The sequence below is a fragment of the Microtus ochrogaster genome, linkage group LG9 (assembly GCF_000317375.1).
Source record: "Microtus ochrogaster isolate Prairie Vole_2 linkage group LG9, MicOch1.0, whole genome shotgun sequence".
In the NCBI taxonomy this organism is placed as follows: domain Eukaryota; kingdom Metazoa; phylum Chordata; class Mammalia; order Rodentia; family Cricetidae; genus Microtus; species Microtus ochrogaster.
The window spans coordinates 7,737,726-7,748,164 of record NC_022034.1 but is presented as its reverse complement, the minus strand read 5'-3'; the positions used below and the strand labels follow the sequence as shown (position 1 = coordinate 7,748,164).

Sequence of the window (10,439 nt, the reverse complement as noted above, 5' to 3'; positions counted from 1 at the left end):
GATTAACACATGTATTCAAGGGTGATGTGTATGTGGGTGTGGGTGTGTGTTTCTTCTCCATCACTGGTACAGCCCATTTTGATTTCAAAAACATCAGAAAACATAACCTGCTAAAAGAAGCCAGAAGGGGGAAGTTTATGGCAGTTCTAAGAAACATCCTGTTGGTCGAGATCTGAAACCATTTTGTAGTTTCTGAACAAATGGAAATTTTTTTTTAAATTTCAGGACAGATGTTTAAATCTCTGTGTAAACACTGGAGATTTTGGAGGTGGGAGGAACGTCATATTGTCTCTCCAAAGCCACCTCATTTACAGGACAGGAAACAGAGGCCCAGGAAGTGGCCTCGCTCTAGAACAGTAGCAAACCATCTCCCAGTTAAAGCCGTCTGCACCCTGGCCCTGCCTGACCAGACTCTCCATTTAGAAGCATGATGCGTGTTCACAGGGCCAGAGTAACAGGAGAAGAGGGTAACAATGCGCCACCTCCCCTTGCCAGGTGCCTCCCTGAGCCAGAAATTCCACCCTTAGGTCATCCCTCTCTCCTCCAGTGGAAAAACCATCAGCCCAGCCAGAGCTGAGGAGACAGAGGGGCAGAGCCACGAAGACAGGGGTTTCACTGCCACCCTGCCCACCTCCCCGATAAACTGATCCATTGTTGTTTCCCTGCACTCAGTCTTGAAGGACAAAGCAGTTGTGTAGGGATCCCCGGTGTCAGCACATAGTCTGGGTTCGTCAGCTCGGGGTGGGGGAGCGTGTGGGCTCAGGGAATGCGAAGTGCTCTGCTCAAGGTCACTGTGAAGGTTGTGCAGACAGCGCGAACAGGAGGCACCTCTGCTCAGCCTGGATCCGCTGCAAGCCAGGGGACGTCGTTGACAGGAGCAGCCCCACCTGCTTTCTGGGCGCCTGTGAAGCCAGAGCAATCAGAGCAGAGATGAGCCCCAGCCTCCCACGTTGCCTGGGGCCCTGGTTTTCTTAATATGTTCTTTTCCAGTCAGCTACATAATTACACAAACCACAGGCTTCCTCAGGCAGGATCCCATTCCAATCAGGGCGAAACCTGGGCTTCACCCGGGGTTGCAGTGCAAACTAAAGAGCTTGTCACACGGAGAAGTTAGTTGCATCACCTAGATGTAAATCTGGCATCGTCCAAGGACCCGGGACCCTGTGTCTGTGCCCCTGGTAACACCCATAAGTCCCGGCTTTTCCTGGCCACAGCCTTAGTGCCTGCCCTGCAGATACGACTGCTTCCAGGTATGAGGAAGGGGGGTGAGCACGGAAAAAGGAAGGGCCACCAGTGCACAGGGTAGAGCCAGTTCCAGGAGGTCTGCCCAGCCCAGTGTAGGCCAAAGGGTGTGGAGAAGGCTGCCAGGCAGGCAGGTGACTCTCCAGGTTTAGAGGTGGCTGCTGAGCGGTGGCCACTGACTGCCTTGAGGTCTCCAACATGGTCCCCTGGGCAAGAGTAAACCCAGGCATTGAAGAGGGAGCTGGGCTTGGCTGATGGTGTGCGCACCCTGATAGGTCAGTGGGGGAAGATGAGACCCCGAGACTTGGGGTAGGGCCTGCAGCCAGGCACTCTGACCCCACTAAGGTTTTGGTTTCTGAGTGGCAGAACTGATCACCGTTAGCTGTGAAACTTGCCATCCTGCTTCTGGGCTTCAGGACCCATCCTTTCTGGTAGAGCACAGTATCACACTCTAGGTTTTGAAGGTCCTTAAACGTTAAACCAGTCTTCATTTAGCCGACAGGAGGGCTATGTATCTAAAATAAGTTTTGCTATAATATGCTGTATCTCAAAATCATGTATCAGCTAATCCTCCCCCACTGATTCTGAACGCCTGCTTTATCATCTGCTGGATCCCAGCTCCTCGTTCAGTGTCTTTGTGTTCAACAAACACTGAGCACTGTCCTCCTAACGATGCTGTTCTGGGGTGCGGGGTGCAGCAGAAAGCACAGCCAGCTCCTATCTGCATCTGCAGAGCAGCTAGTCTAAGAGGAGGCAGCATAAATACCCCAGGTGAACTAGATGGCCTACAGGTGGTGAAAAATTCCATGAATCAAAAGTAAAGCTCTGAGAATCCAGGGTGGCTGAGGAGCAATGTAAAACAAAGCACTCAGGGAAGATTTGGATATGAAGGGGGCACTAAAGTTGCAAAGAATGATGGGTGTACTCTGGAGGCCTTGAGGAAACACCACGTCTGTGTCTAGAGGCCTCGGGAAGAGATGAGAAGGGAACGGCCAGCACTCAGGTAGAAACTGTCCCGCATGAACAATGGTGGTCTCTACAGTTCAGATGACTCGAGCATCAGAGATGCAGCTCACACATCCACGGAGAAGAGAGGCCCAACATGAAGGTATTGCCACATGGGTGTGTATCCCCAGTTTCTGATGGGTGCAAGGCACACTGGGCGCCCTGAGCTGGCAGACACGGGGCTCTTGTCTCTGCCTCCACCTTTATGAGACCCTCTCCTGTGTGACAGGAGCATGGGTCCTTGGATGCAGGGTCACCCCGAGTTCAGGATGGGTTCACAGCAACTGTTTCGACATCTTTACTTTTGCTGTGTTGCCTACAGTTTGACACGTGTTCCCTTTGCATACTGGCTACTCTCTCCTCCTACCTCCTACCTCCCCTCCACAAATCTCTCTCACCCACTCATGCCCATTGGTCTTGTTTTGTGAGCCACTATGGTGGTCAGCCACAGCCTCCTGTTTGAAGCTATCCATTGGAACCTGGAGTCAGGAATTCACCCAACCTTCCTTTCCTAAAATTTATCAGTAGTCGATAGTTCAAAGGTAAAGGGCATGGCCCTATGAGCCCCACCCCTTTCTTAACTGTTTGTAAATTTCCTTGAAGGGTCCTGTCAGGCTGTGACTTACTGATTACAATGCTTGTCTGGGTCTAAGGAATTGCTTTCCCCAGTCCTGTCCCCTGGTCTTACATATGTCCCGCCCACTCTTCCTCAGGGCCCCAGGGCTTAGAAGGGCTGGACTCTCATGGCTGGGCCCACAGCCATTGCTTAATTTACGCATCTTGTACAGCCGCGAGTCTCCACAGATGCTGGGATGAGCGGCTTCTCTGTTGAAGGCTAGGATGCACTTTGGTCAGTGGTGGAAACACAAGTGATCAGAAGGCATTTGCTGCTGCATCCCTTTGGTTAACCATTGGAAATACGTTCCCACGTGGACCCACTCCCTCCCCAAGCCTGAGCTGTTAGCCAGGCTCACAGTACCAGGCTTTGATCCCCCCGCCCCTGTGGAGTGGGTCTTGAATCCTTTCAGAGAGTAGTTGGTTATCTCTCTACAGTCAAGCTGCTGTTGCAGAGAAGGGCACAGCTTGTTCCGACTGGTTTCCTTACACTCTTTGTTCCTAGTTAGTTCTCCACCCCCCCATGCCACGCCATCATCTCCACAACCCCCCACCTCTGTCCTTCTACTTTTTAAAATCTATGTTGTACTATCTATCCCCTCTCCCTCCAGACCCTCCCCTACCACCCTATACCAACCCCTGCCCATTCTCTGGCTTTTGCACAATATTCATATTGGACACGCTATATAGAGCTGACACTAGGATCCTCGTGAGAAAGAACATGCAGTGCCCATGACAGAGCTTAGAATAATCTTTTCCAGTTCCGTCCGTTTCCCTGCAAATCTTACGGTTTCGTGTTTCCTTCCAGCTGAGTCATATCATCGTGAATATGTACCACATCTTCACTACCCACTCGCCACTGTGGGCACGGATGGGCAGGTATCCCTGTGGTGGGACAGCCTTTGGGGAAAAGCCCAGGGATGCTAGGTCTGGCTTGTATGGTAGTTTTATTTTTAATCTTTTGAGACCTCTCCAGAGCAATTTCCAAAGTGTCTGTCTGTACTCGTTCACAACCAACACATCCATCACACCAGCGTTTATTGTTCCTGGTGTCCTCGGTGATGGGCATTCTGCCTGGGGAAAGAGAAATCTTACATTGACTTTAGTTGGCACTTCCTAATGGCTGCTGATGCTAAACACTTTTTTTAAAAGTGTTTCCTAACCATTTGTATTTCTTCTTTTGAAAACTTTCTACTTAGCTATGTAGCGCATTTTTAAAATCTGAATTGTTTGTTCTCTTCTGTTTAGGTTTTTGAGCTCTTTGTATATCCTAAACTCTGATCCTGTGTCAAATGGAGAGCCAGCAAAGACCTGCTCCCATTCTGTGGGTGCCTCCTCTCTTGATTTACAGCTCCCTTTCCTTTGCCATTTCATCTCGTGAGATCCATTGTTGATTGCTGTTCTAATCTCCTATACTGGCTTGTACCTATGTACCTAAATGTCCACTTTTTTCTTTAGCATTTTTTGAGTGTGAGGATACCTCTTCTTTGGGAGGAAGGTGGCATAGAGAGTTACAGGTAACTTGTTTGGAACTCACTTTGTAGTTAGGATGATTTTGAACTGCTGGTTCTCCTGCCTGCACCTCCGCGTTGCTGGGGTTGCAGTCTTGTACCTCACACCCAGCTCCTGAGAGCCCTTTCCAAAGTAGGTCACATCCACAGGACTCCGGCAGGACTTGGGATGAGGAGCCGCTCAGGAACTTGCACACAGAAGTAAGTTGGTCCATCCATCCTCAGGAGGTAGGGAAAAGCAGAGACCACTTAGGAAATCATCCCAAGGGCTGAGGTTTGCTAAACAAGTCCCAAGCGGCAACAGTAGCAGGGAAGAGTGGCACTTACAAAAGACACAGCAGAAGGAGATGCACCGGTAAACACATGAACACATGCTCGACACTCTCAGCCATGAGGGAGATCCAAACCAAACACACAGGAGATCCCATCTCACCCTAGTCAGAAAACAAGCCAGGGCTGGTGAGGGTGCCAGACAAAGAGCCCTCACTGGGCCCACTGGTAGGAATGTGTGCTTCAAGGCCACCATGGAAACCAATAGGGAAGTTCTGCCAGAAGCTGGAAAGGCAGCAGCCTTGTGACTAACTGTTACATATTAGAGATGTCAGCATGCCACCTGCAATTGAGTTATAGAATAGACCCAGGTGAAATCCTACAGGTGCATGCACACACATACACACACACACATACACACACACATACACATACACACACACATACACACACACATACACACACATACACACACACATACACACACACAACACACACACACATACGCACACACATACACACACACACACACACACACACACAACCAGTGTGAGTTTCTACTCATGTGGAATCTAGATCACGCAATTGTTTTAAAGATGACAACAGAAGGGCTTCTGTTTGGGAAGAGAAAGGGGGTCTATGACAGAGACCAGTGAACAGACTTGGGGAGATACTGTTAAAGGACATTGCATTCATAAAGAAGAGCTCTTCCTGGGACCCATTATCTATTGCAACTAATACAAAGCAATCAAAACTACAACCAGTGGTCACAGAAGAGATCGTATCTGGCCCTTTCACTGTTCTCTGAGGACCTCCTTCCTGTCTGAGCTCCTCTGGGTTTCCAGGAGCCTGGTAGACTAAGTTCCTTCTCCCTTCCCTTGGTTAGATTATGTAAATCTGTTAAACCAGACTATCTTGTGTCCCCATTCAGGAATACTATCAGTAAATGTATAAATCGTGGGGGAGATGAACGTCCAGTATCACTTCTTCATGTCTCTTCGCATTAATCAGAATTTTCAGGAAACTGTTAAGCAACCATCTACCCAGTAAGCATGTCATGGTTTCTCGGTTTCCTAGTTTCTATTGTGATAAGGAAACAGACCATGCCTAGCATTTCAGTATCTTTAAGAACCTCCTGCACGTCTTCTACGTGAGGAATGCGGCATTTACACACAGACATCTACTCAACTGAGACTGGAGGCGGTGACCCCCAGCCCAGGAGGTCTGATCCCAGTTCCCTGGGCTTTTCCAGCCCAGACAGTTAACTTGGACACACCTATCTGGAACGCAGCAGGACTCCTGCCGTGAGACCTCAGCAGGGCTTCTCCCAGAAGTTGTGTGCTCCTGAGGCCTCGCCCAACTGTCCCCACCCACTACGATTAGGCTGTTCCTTTGTTGTCAAGACCAACCGGTGCTCCAACCCCAGGTCACCCGCTGACTCCTCAGCCAGTGACCTTGGGCCTGGCCTAAGTGTCTCTACCCCAGGTTCCCAACCTCCAGGTGTCCTCAGATCCTCTCACCTGACCCAGCCTGGGCCAAGAAGGAGATTAGCTTCTAGAGTGTTCTATGGTAGCTAGCATCTGATTCTGAGCGCTGCTTCTCATCTTTTAATCTCTTACCTTTTCCTTGTCCCTCCTCTCCAGCATTTGTCCCTCCTTCATCTGAGTGACTACCACAGCTATCCTCAGAGATGAAGGGGGGAGGCTGCAGGGGAGAGGAGCTGCGGGGGCGGGGGGGGGGGAAGGTGGGACTCCTCTGCAGTGCCACCCCGTGCCCAAGTGCTGCAGGCGCTCTGCCCACTGGCACCCAGACCATCTCCAGAGCCCATTCCCATCGTCAGGTCCCGGGCAGGCCCTGCCCCACCCCTTCTTTCCCTCTTCCGACGCCAAGCACATAGGTGGGGATTGTCCTGGTACCTTCCCGGCTCCTGGCAGCACACAAAGAACAAGGGTCAGTTGGTCTCTAGCTCTGCTATTACTCAGAGCTCTGTCCTCTAAAGCTCTGAGATTTTTCTGCTCCTTCTTCCCACAGCTCTGGCAACTGTACTTTTGTGGCTATTGTCATTTCTATTTCGGTTCCTAATTGCTATTGTGGAAATCTGTGCCTTGCTGAGGCTTCGGGAGTTACCAATCTGTGAGCGCCCTTCAGATGTAAATGCATTATGCAAATGCAGTCTGGGGCCCTGAGTGGGACCCTGTGGCCTTCCCTGGATAGCCAGAGGGAGCAGACAATCCCCTGACCTCCTTCAAAGCTGGCTGCTCTATGAAGGCTTCCTGTCTCTGAGCTTCCTCTCCCACTCCCAAAGCTGAATGTAAAGAGTGCTCACACAGACTGCTTCTTGGGGCCGGTGTTCCTTGGCGTGTGTGTACTTCCCCAAGGTCTCAGGACCCGGTAGGAGAGGGGAATATTATGTACAGGACTTCCTTTTTTCCATCACTTGTCTGACAATGTACTAAAATATAAAATAGTCTGTAGTTAGCGGCATTGTGTCAGACAGATACCTTGCCACCCTAGAAAAGGAGTGTCTTTGAAAGGGGTGCAAGACCCATTCCCAGAAGTCCTTCCCATCCACGGGGCTCTATGCTGCCTTCTTTCTCCTGCCAGCCACCTCACCTCTGCCTTCTTGTGCTTACACCGGGCAAGGAACACACTGTTCTCTGTGGGCATTGGCTGTCTCAGAGGATTCCGAGATTCTAACAGCAATCTAGTCCTCAGAAAGTTCTCGGTCCATAAATTCATAAGCCTGCCAGCCCATTCAGCGTGTGACTTTGGGCTCTACTGTGCCAGGAGCTCTTCTGAGCTACGGGGAGGATAAATTTATGAACCCCTTTGCCTGGATCCGTGCTTGCTTCTAGTTTCAGTGTTGTTTATTGGTATTATCTGTGAATGTGAGGGGAAAGTTAGCACGGTGTATAGAAATGTATTCTGTAACCAACTAAACTCTGGGGAAATGCCCCCACCCCATGATGCTGAGCTATTTGTCTTTATCCATTATAATAATAATATTATTTAAATTCCCACAGTTCTGCTGTATCGTTCTGAATTTGAGAGAAAGTAAGGGGAACCTGTTCCCTGCTAAAATATCATTTATGTTCTAAAGTGCTAAAAAATTAAACCAAAAACCTTCCAAGTGAAATTAACTTAAAAGTGAGTGTTTTCTTAGTCCCTGCCTGCCGAGATCTCAGGATCCGCGGGAAGGGACACTATGTAGAAATGGACACTTGAACTCCGAGTCCAGGGGAAATCCCCTTCGTGTAGGCTCACAGTAGCCTCCTAATTCCTCAGCAGCTCCCAAGGCCTGATAAACTGGAGTCTCTGATCCACTCAGTGACAACCCGCCTCTCTCTTTCCACGTCTAATAACAAATCACAAATGAGCACCTCTAGGAAAGGGATTTGTGATTCAGCTCTGTCACTCGGATGCCACGGGCACAGCATTGTCTTCACCTGTACTGGCTCCACCCAGATCTACAGATGGCGGTCTCTGCCTTCAGTGACGCTCTCAGGGAAGAAACGGGTCTGGCTTCCTGAAATATGAAAGTCCTGATAGTGTGGAAAATAAGTGAACATTCTTGCCTCTGGGCCTCAGGTTCTAACAACTTCTAAGTTGGCTCTTTTGCCTCCCCCTGCCATACAGGGACCTGTAACTTATGGCTAAGACTTTGAGGAAAGGGAACCAGACGTCTTGAGTGCCTGCAAGGCAGTCATTGTAACAAAGGACCTCATTCCCCAAGGAGCAGCGGCTCACCAGAGCACGGCCCAGACTCTCGGCACAGTGGGAGGATCATGAGACAGCCATATTTCCCTTTCCCCCCTGTGTGACAGCCTACGGGGCTTGCCTGAGAAGGCCACAGTGCCACAGTGAAAGGCCTTGTTCCCTGAGACACAAGCCGCTCTGTACACCCTCCCTTCCAGTGACAGAAGTTTGTAGCCGGCTCCCTTGTACAGGCAGCAGCAGAAGAAACTGTCTCACGGGGCGTACAAGACATTTCCCCGCCGATATCAGGAGCTAATGACCTAGAGTGAGGTTAAAAATGGCATTCCCCCAAAACAATTTATGAAAGGCCTATTACCTAGCAATTTCATATTCGAATGCAATTATGTTCATGTTATTAGTGCATCATGAATGGTACTAATATGATTATTGTTTTGTGTGGTATTACAGGAAATTGATTTAAATAGATTTACATATTTTTCAGATAAAGGGCACTGCTAAGGTGGATAAATAAGAAATTTGACATTGCTTTGAAAACAAACAGCAAGGCAAAGCTGGGTTAGGTTTCATTTGCGATGCTATCATAGATATTATTGTGCCTTCTGGTTAGTGCCAATATTTTATAATTTCAAAGGGTTTTGTTTTGTTTTAAAGGAATAATTTGACTTCACCTCACTAGGCCCCTCCACAGTGCTTTTAGCTCCCTTTGCAGCTGAGCGAGGACCACCGTATAATGAAACCTCTTGTCCCAGATGCCCCCAGGTCCAGACACCGCTCTACTTAAACTCACCTGCCCAGGCCTCTCTGTCCATGTCATCTGCAAATGGAATTCACTACATCAGATCGGCCAGGTTCTGGTTAAATGAGGCCAAGGCCACTGGAAGAGGGGTCTCTCTCTCTGAAGCTCACTGGGACAGCTGATTTCAGCATCCAGAAGATACAGCATCACTGTATCTTCTGGGAGTCCAGTCTCCCTCCTATCGGGACCAAGCCGAGGAGGTTACAGCACTCAGCCAACACAGATGCTATGGGGCCTGCTGAAACAGTTCAACGGGGACAGAGAAGTCACCCTATGGTTACCGTAGGGTAAGATCTTGGCTAGGCCTGGACAGAGCCAGGACAAGCAGTTCCACAGCCCCTGAGGTCAGTGGGCTGTGAGGGCAGCAGGAGGAGGGGAGACTAGCCAATCAAGCTTCACCCTCCTCATGGCAATGTGTTTGTTCATTTATCTCCCGTGCTGAATGCCATGGCGGTCGTCTGCTACCAGAAGTGATTCAACCTATGAGGACAGAAAGCATCTTAAATCCCAACTCTGCTGACTGATGTGTTTCCAAGATTATACGTTCCCCATGGGACCACAACCCTGCGCTTGTTCCGTGTGGTGTTCAAACCACCACACATCTGAAAGGGCCTTCAAAGCAGTGGTGTGGCCCAGATTTTAGTCAGGAGATATGGTAGAGGACCTGAAACACCAGATTAAAAAAATGATCATTACTCGATGGATCAATTCTACTTATGCCGACGGGTCTTAATTCTCAACTATTCCACAATGCTTTAAAATAGCTTATTCTCAGAAGACGTCAGACCAATCCCAGAGAGATGTAGATTATTTGCTGTGAGTGAAGATGGACCAACTGGGCAGACTAGCAAGATCCCTACAAATACCTGACCCGCATGTAATGGAGGCGCTTCTGATATTTCCCAAGCCACTTCTACAATAGCAGAGGAGAAGTGAGGTAATCAGAGCAGCTATTTTACTGCCGAACCACTTTTAATTCTGAGAAGCGCGTATAGCAGAGAAGACGCTGGTGCCCTTGATATGCGGCTTTGAAGATATTAATTTTAAGAGAACAGAAGGTTATTCAAATGACATATAAATGTGGTGCATTAATTTCAACAGAAAATCCAGTCACTTGGGATGTGACAATATTGAAGTATTGTACAAAATAATCTTCCATTCAAATAATCTGCAGTTTAAAATCTCAGAGATGAAAACATTTTACTTACAAACATATTACTTCAGACTTCTGCTATAACCAAAGCCGTTTGCTTTCTTTCAGAAGAAAGGTGTCAAAAGTTCAG

General features: G+C 48.9%; 1 protein-coding gene and 1 long non-coding RNA gene across 2 annotated transcripts in view; one reads left to right on the top strand and one right to left on the bottom strand.

Annotated features, from left to right (window-relative positions):
* The window catches only part of Pacrg (parkin coregulated), a 460,318-nt gene that overhangs the window by 413,876 nt on the left and 36,003 nt on the right, over nucleotides 1-10,439 (top strand). The gene's annotated exons all lie outside the window — the stretch shown is intronic.
* Nucleotides 3,791-6,343, bottom strand: LOC113457893. Its single transcript, XR_003378372.1, has 4 exons — nucleotides 6,263-6,343; nucleotides 4,701-4,807; nucleotides 4,400-4,593; nucleotides 3,791-3,936 (listed from the first exon to the last, which is right to left on the bottom strand). It is a non-coding gene; the product is annotated as an uncharacterized LOC113457893 (long non-coding RNA).